Below are 8398 nucleotides of genomic sequence, written 5' to 3' on the forward strand. Positions count from 1 at the left end.
AATCCTCCTCTCCGTTCGCCTCCGCTCTCTAACCACGCCGTGTCCCTCCTCTCTCACTCTCGTCGCTCTATCCAATTCACCGTGACCTTACAACACGCACCTATATATGTATGTATATATGGATTGTATACAACAATTTTTGTACATATATGTATATATATATGTATACACGCACGCTCGATATCACCTCTTATTTTATTTTCCTCTCTCTCTCGAAATTATCTTCTTCGTTCGTCTTCTTCTTCTTCTTGTTCTTGTTCTTCTTCTTCTTCTTCTTCGTCTCGGTGGTCTCGTGGTGGTTTCGTTGGAAGGATGGAAGAGGAGAGCGCGGTTTCGATCACTGGCCGGTAAAAAAAAAAGGACGATGCGCAAGGACGCGCGACTGCGTCGCGGAAAGGCGAACAAAGGGATCGCGCGCAGATCGAGGCGGGCAAGAGGGTAAAATTTTCGCGCGGCGGCCGGCGAGCCGCGTTGCACGGGGTCGACTGATGGAGGCGGTAGAGGTGGAACGGAGTCGAGGTGCGCGTTTGCCTGGTAGCGGTGGTGGTGGTGGTGGTGGTGGTGGTGGTGGTGATGGAGTTGGCGCAAGCCTCGCGACCGTGCATAGCGATGGCCATTCGATTCCTTTCCTGCTCCAACTTCTCGGCCAATTTCATTCTTAAAAGATTGCCGTCCCGTTCGAGAAAGTTTCAAGCGTTTTCCAAGTTTCGAGAGGAGGGTTCGCGATTCCATCAGGAAAAAGTAGCGGAGGTATCGTCCAATTCCGTTCGAATTGAACTATGTTGATCGAGCGTTCGTACCCATCGCTAATCGCGTCCAAACATTCTCCTGTTTTCGATGTATACACGAAAATCTTTCGGCAAAATTTAAAAAAAGTTTCAACAAAAGTTCGTTTCCCTCTCGCGATTTTGTCTTAGGATCGGATAAAAATCGGTGAGTTCGTGAATTTTCGTGAGTCGATCCTACGTTTAACCATCGCTAATCGTGTCTAAAAATTGCTAGGGATATCTATCAATAAATTTTAAATATGTTTCCAAAGTTACTTCTTCGATATAATTAGAGTTTCGAAGTAAATATGTTTCCTAATCGTATCCAAATATCATTTCCAAAATTTCCAATATTTCGAAAGTTATTCCCCGCAATTTTATCTTTTATTATAGGATATTCGATAATCGTTGAATGCATTTCCAAAAATATTGTTTGTATTGTTTCTCTTGATCGTCCATCGCTAATCCAAAGATTGTCATCTCATTTTCAAAATTTCCAACATTTCCAAGATTATTCCCAGCAATTTTATCAGAATAAAAATTAAAGTATCATTGAATGCATTTCCAAAAATATTGTTTGTCCTCTTGATCGCTAAATCCAAAGATTGTCATCTCATTTTCAAAATTTCCAACATTTCGAAGATTATTCCCAGCAATTTTATCAGAATAATAATTAAAGTATCGTTGAATGCATTTCCAAAAATATTGTTTGTCCTCTTGATCGCTAAATCCAAAGATTGTCATCTCATTTTCAAAATTTCCAACATTTCGAAGATTATTCCCAGCAATTTTATCAGAATAATAATTAAAGTATCGTTGAATGCATTTCCAAAAATATTGTTTGTCCTCTTGATCGCTAAATCCAAAGATTGTCATCTCATTTTCAAAATTTCCAACATTTGCAAGATTATTCCCAGCAATTTTATCAGAATAATAATTAAAGTATCGTTGAATGCATTTCCAAAAATATTGTTTGTCCTCTTGATCGCTAAATCCAAAGATTGTCATCTCATTTTCAAAATTTCCAACATTTCAAAGATTATTTCCAGCAATTTTATCAGAATAAAAATTAAAGTATCGTTGCATTTCCAAAAATATTGTTTGTTCTCTTGATCAATCGTTTATATCTATTCTTAATCCAAAGTTTCATCTCATTTCCAAAATTTCCAACATTTCGAAGATTATTCCCCGGAATTTTATCAGGATATTCGATTGAAATTAAAGTATTCATTCTTAATCCAAAGATTGTCATTATTTCATTTCCAAAATTTCCAAGATTTCAAAAATTATTCCTAGAAATTTTACCAGGATAAAAATTAAAGTATGGTTGAATCCATTTCCAAAAAATATTGTTTGTCCTGCTGATCGATCGTTTATATCCATCGCTAGCTGTATGCACTAGGTCGATCCTCAAACGCTGTTCTTGCTGTCGTTTGTCCATCTACGCTCGTACCAGTTTCAATCTCGTTCTTCCGTCCTTTAATCACTCTGCAGAGCGAAGAAATCGCATCCTGGATAACGGGATCCGCGTTAACAAGCGACGAGTGAAAATCGTCGTTCTCGAACAGGGAAGCTGAATCAAAATCAAAGGAGGAAACACCTCTGTTCGAATTCGGTTCGTCCTGGCACCGCCTTAGGACGATTAAAATTCAAGAAAGGATAAATGGAGCGGGAGAAATGGACTTACTCCTTTGCGAAACGTTCTCACCGTTTCTTGAATTATTTTCAACGGTGTAATACACCGATGAAGCATCCTCGCAATAATTCATCGGAAGCAAGAGTTATAAATATTTGAATCGGTATATCGTTCAACTTTGACGACAAGTTGTTTCGCTTCTTTGAGGATTCGTTTCGAAGAAAAAAAGAATTAAAGAAGCAAAGCGCTCCCTCCTCTTCTCGTGATCTCTGAAATGTTGTTGTGGGGAAAAAAAGAGGGGGTGGAAGTTAAAAAGTTACTTCTTAACACGAATCACAATTTCATCCAAAGCAAAGAATCGAGACCGATTCTATTTCGTGGCGCCTTAATGGTCGCTTTAATTCCGTTTCTCGAGCCAAGGGGCGAAACCTCCCTTGTCAAACGAGATTAAAATCCAGCAGAAAAATAATCACTAATTCGATTCGTTGCATTTATTCAGTCAATAAATCGTCGAAAATTTGAAATTCTTTTTAAAATCGATAAAAGAGGAAAATAATATTATTATGATTTTTTAATATAAAAAAATCGAAAATTGGCACCAAATCCGAATATAACAATATCTTATCCAACAGCATAGTTCCCCGATTCGTGCGAAATATTAGTTCCTAATCTTTATCCATCATCTATCTAATTATCTATCTTTTCATTTTCCAAATTTCAATCGACTTCAATGTAAAACAGTTATCGTGACGTCAGCCATGAATACTCGAAGATTTTCAACGGCGCCAAATTCGAATATTCAAATTTTTTAACATTCACTAAAATAATAAGATAAAAGACAATTCATCCAAATTCTCTCGATAACTGCCGTTGTTAAAATTTTCCTCAGCCCCTTGTTTCCTCGACGTAACAATATTATAAATTCGTCCAAGTTTCTCGCGTGGAGGAGTTTGCATAAATACACGCGAGGTTGGGGGTTCGACGATCAGGGAAGATTTTCGAAATTGGCGTGGGAAGAAGGGATCTTTCCGTGCGAAAACGTGACCGAGGGATGTGCAAGGATTCACACCGAGGGCTAAGCCGAATGAAACGAGATGCAAAGACATCCGGAATGCGTGATGTTATTAGAAGGAAGACCGGTCCGGACGCGGTCTGAATGTATAACTACGAAGTGGAATCGCGATCTATTCTCTCGATGGTAACTTGCCGAACAATATCTTTCCTTCTTTCCCGTTTCTTTCGATCGGATATTCAACTAGTCGTCGCTTTATTTAAGAGCAAGAGTTTTTTCATAGTGTGATGAAATTATGAAAGAATTCGAAATAGGAAAAAGCGATTATGCGTTTAATTTTTCGACAATTTTGACGAATTCAGAATATTCGTTAAATAGGTGAATTTTGATACTTATGTTACTTATATTAAGAATGAATTCTTTGCCAATGTAATGAAATTTGAGTAGGCAAAGCGATTATTTTGGAAAATAGGAATAAATTAATTATTTGGAAATTATTTTTTTGATAATTTTGACGTCAAATATAGTATTCCTTAAATAGGTGAATTTTGATACTTGAGTTACTTATATCACGAGTAAACTCTACGAATGTAATGAAATTTGAAACAAGGAATTTGAAAATGAAAATAAATTAATTATTTGGAAATAATTTTTTGACAATTTTGACGTCAAATATAGTATTCCTTAAATAGGTGAATTTTGATACTTATGTTACTTATATCACGAGTAAACTCTACGAATGTAATGAAATTTGAAATAAGGAATTTGAAAATGGAAATAAATTAATTATTTGGAAATAATTTTTTGACAATTTTGACGTCAAATATAGTATTCGTTAAATAGGTGAATTTTGATACTTATGTTACTTATATTAAGAGTGAACTCTTTGCCAATGTAATGAAATTTGAGTAGGCAAAGCGATTATTTTGGAAAATAGGAATAAATTAATTATTTGGAAATAATTTTTTTGATAATTCTGATGTCAGACATAGTATTCGTTAAATAGGTGAATTTTGATACTTATATTACTTATATTACGAGTGAACTCTTTGCCAATGTAATGAAATTTGAGTAGGCAAAGCGATTATTTTGGAAAATAGGAATAAATTAATTATTTGGAAATAATTTTTTTGATAATTTTGACGTCAAATATAGTATTCCTTAAATAGGTGAATTTTGATACTTATATTACTTATATTAAGAGTGAACTCTTTGCCAATGTAATGAAATTTGAGTAGGCAAAAAATTAATTAATTTGAAAATCATTTTTTTGATAATTTTGACGTCAAATATAGTATTCGTTAAATAAGTGAATTTTGATACTTACGTTACTTATATCACGAATAAACTCTACGAATGTAATGAAATTTGAAACAAGGAATTTGAAAATGGAAATAAATTAATTATTTGGAAATAATTTTTCGACCATTCCAACGATTCAAAAAATTTTCATTTTTCAACGATTTAAAAAATATAGTATTCATTAAAAATAGAAATAAATTTAGATATTTGCGTTAGTTATGTAAAACCCTTTGTCGGTGTTTAATAAAATTACAAAGAATTTCGAAACAAGGGAAAATAATAATTATCTATTTCTTTGTGATTAAAAACTTTTGAAAATTCTGTTATCAAACATAGCAAAAGTAATTACTTTCTACATTTCGCAGCCAATAAATTTTAATAGTTGCCCGTTACGTAAACAAATCCCTTTGTTGACGTAATAAAATGACAATGAAAGGGACAACTTGGAAAATAATTATCTATTTTCCTTCTCCATTAAAAGTTTCCAACTTCTCCCGATGTCTTCAGACGTAATAAATACGTATTCCTTCCGCTTCTCGTAATCAATAAAAATCTCGATACTTTAAACACACAACATCTTTCGATTCAAAACCATAAAAATTTCTCAAAAACTCTAAATCAAAAATAAAATTTTCTCTTTTCAATCCCTCTAAAAACCATCCCCGTTAATTTATTACATTAATACTTACATCTATTATCGATCAAACAACACGAATATCCTCCAATCCAATCGTCCAATTTCACTTTCTCCAAATTTCAAAATCGAGGATAAGTATATACTATCCAATTCTCAAATTAATTATCTCTCCCAAATCTGCATCCACAATCTATTACTACCTTATAAAAGAGAACCTCTTTTCTCGTTCCCTTTTTATCCCTTATTATTCCCAAAAAAAAAAAAAAAAAAAAAGAAAAAAAGAAAAGCATCCGAAGAAATCCGTCGAAGGAAAGCGGGCACAATCGTGGATGGCAAAGGAGGAAAGAAAGAAACAAGTTTCGCCCTAATGAAGCGGCGCAATTACGCCGTCGTTATCCATTTTCCAGTTCCCCCATTTTCCAGGGGAAACTCTTTTGTTCTAATCACGATGCGCCTCCCTAAAAGCCTTCTTTTGCAGAACCCACGGCCGAGTTAATCCCTTCGTCCTGGACAACAGATAGAATCCCGCTTTAGATTCGCGAATTTCGTTGTTTATTCTCTCTCCCTCTCTCTCTCTCTCTTTGGATTCCTCTCTATACAGGGTGTATCAATGCGCATTTCGTATATGCTCTCGTTATACGTCAGAGAATAAATAATAAAAATAATACATCAAACATATATGGATTTTAAAAATTAACTCGTGAATCTTTCAATTTTGATTTCTGGATGAGATCGTAAGTAGAAAGCGTGTGCCTATACTCTAAGCACACTGAAAGAAATTTAGTTTTATTTTTAAAATTTCCGGCCGACGAGATTTTAAATTTGCCGCGTCGTCGAAAAATGTACTAACACCTATTACTTCCTCGTGGCGCCACCTAGCTCGCCGTGAGAAAGAAACATTTCCCACTTATTTCCACTTATAAATCGTCTTATAATATAATTAATATTATAATATATAATATATTATATATTATATAATATAATATAATATTATAATTTATAATATAATATAATATAAAATGAAGAGCTAAAAATCAGAAAACACCCTATATATATATATATATATATATATATATATATATTTCAACATCTCTTCTTCTCAGCCTCCTTCCCTCTCCTATTCTCGCGCACAATCTCTCTCAGTTGTTGGACCACAGCGGTTGAAACGCAGCAATTCGAGAGCCGTATAATAATAGCAACGTCACCGTGCAGAATGGGAATCTTTTGCGCGAGGCAAAATTTCGTTTGACGAAAAGCCGGCTGAAACGGTGAATACTTCGATGATATATACGTATACGTACAGTTGAAAACATTCGTGGTGGAATACGAAACGTTTTTCTCCTCCTCGTCAACCGATCACAAAGGAGAAGAGGGGAGGGGGAATCGTGCGCATTGGAAGACAAATATTTGGCAGACGCGACGCAGGAATCGAGTTCTCGATTTGTTTCGATTCTTTCTCGATGTGTTATGAGATAACTGATAGCTGGGCGAATATATATGAACATGTATAATATGTATATACGAAAGGAGAGGCTTATGTCTATTTTTAAAGGGATGAAGTTGGCTGTATTTTAATTTTAAAATTATATGTATTATACACGCGGAGTGTACATTGTGAGCGAAGGTGAGGAGGATTTATTTGATAAAAGTTTTCGGGTTGAAAAAACGTATGAATATAATTTAACGAAATAAAATATATATATATATATATATATGTGCTCCGTTGATTAATTAAATTCGAGGTGTACGTTGAATTTCGTGTTTCATTTTTTCGCTATTGAATGGAAAAAAATTTGTTGGAAACGAGCAGATGAAAACAGGTGAAAGTATGCTGATAAAATATGCATATTCGAATATTTCTTTTATATCTAAATTATTTATTTTAATGATTTTATCAGTTCGTTTTACTCTATCGCATCTACGTCAGACGCGAGAATTATTGGAGAATTATACGCGATTCGTATTTCATGATTCACGTGTAGCTCGTTTCATCGAGCGGAACTTTGCCACTTTGGACGTGACAAGGTATTATCATATAAGGGATTAATATTTGGTACTAAGTGCTTGAAAGATAAGACAAGATACGAGAAACGCATCGTATCAAGATTAATAAATAATGTTACAATAGATTGACAAACAAAGGGAACAATTCGTCGAAAAATTAAATCGAAATATTTCACGTAAAACAATTTTCTTCTTGTTAAGATTGTTTGATATAAATTAAACACCGGTTCTCTGTAAAAACTTCCCTTTTTAACTTCGCTTCAAGCTCGCGTGGAATTTAAATATTGCGAGATATAAAATGTTGAAAAATGAGGAGATACCTGTTCAGATATTTTAATTAACACGGCCACCAAGTAACCCTCTCTCTCTCTCTCTCGGCTTCTTCGGCTCGTAATCTGTCCTATAAAGAGATCGGGAGCTGTTATACGCGAGGAGAGAACTCAGAACAGGCTTTAATCTTGTCACAGAGATATTTCCAAATTTCCGAAATTTCCGAGCTATCAAAAAAAAATAATGCTCGACGAGAGAGCAAAATGAACAATTTTCAAACCTCCATTACTCCATTATAGTTGTCAAAGAAATAAACCAGAGAAGAAGATCTAGAGGAACACGAATATTTCCAAGAGAACAATTTTTAATTTTCTATTATCACTCTAGAGAATTAACGAAGAATTCTAAAATATCGGATATTTTTTCCCGCCAATTTTCTGAAATTATAGCTACCAAAAAAAAATAATGCTCGACGAGACAGCAAAATGAATAATTTTCAAATCTCCACTATTCCATTATAGCTGCCAAAGAAATAAACCAGAAAAGAAGATCTAGAAGAACACAAATATTTTTAACTAGAGAACAATTTTTAATTTTTAATTATCACTCTAGAGAATTAACGAAAAATTCTAAAAAATCATCTTTCTAAGATATCAATACGGATATTTTTCCCGCCAATTTTCAAATTTTCTGAAATTATGAGCTACCAAAAAAAAATAATGCTCGACGAGAGAGCAAAATGAACAATTTTCAAACCTCCATTACTCCAT

At 34.1% G+C, this 8398-nt stretch overlaps 1 protein-coding gene across 1 annotated transcript in view; it reads right to left on the minus strand.

The window, feature by feature from the left end:
* Positions 1–8398, minus strand: part of LOC102675877 (acetylcholinesterase-like) — a 196944-nt gene that overhangs the window by 160219 nt on the left and 28327 nt on the right. The gene's annotated exons all lie outside the window — the stretch shown is intronic.

The sequence above is a fragment of the Apis dorsata genome, unplaced genomic scaffold (genome assembly GCF_000469605.1).
Source record: "Apis dorsata unplaced genomic scaffold, Apis dorsata 1.3 scaffold_407, whole genome shotgun sequence".
Lineage (NCBI taxonomy): Eukaryota > Metazoa > Arthropoda > Insecta > Hymenoptera > Apidae > Apis > Apis dorsata.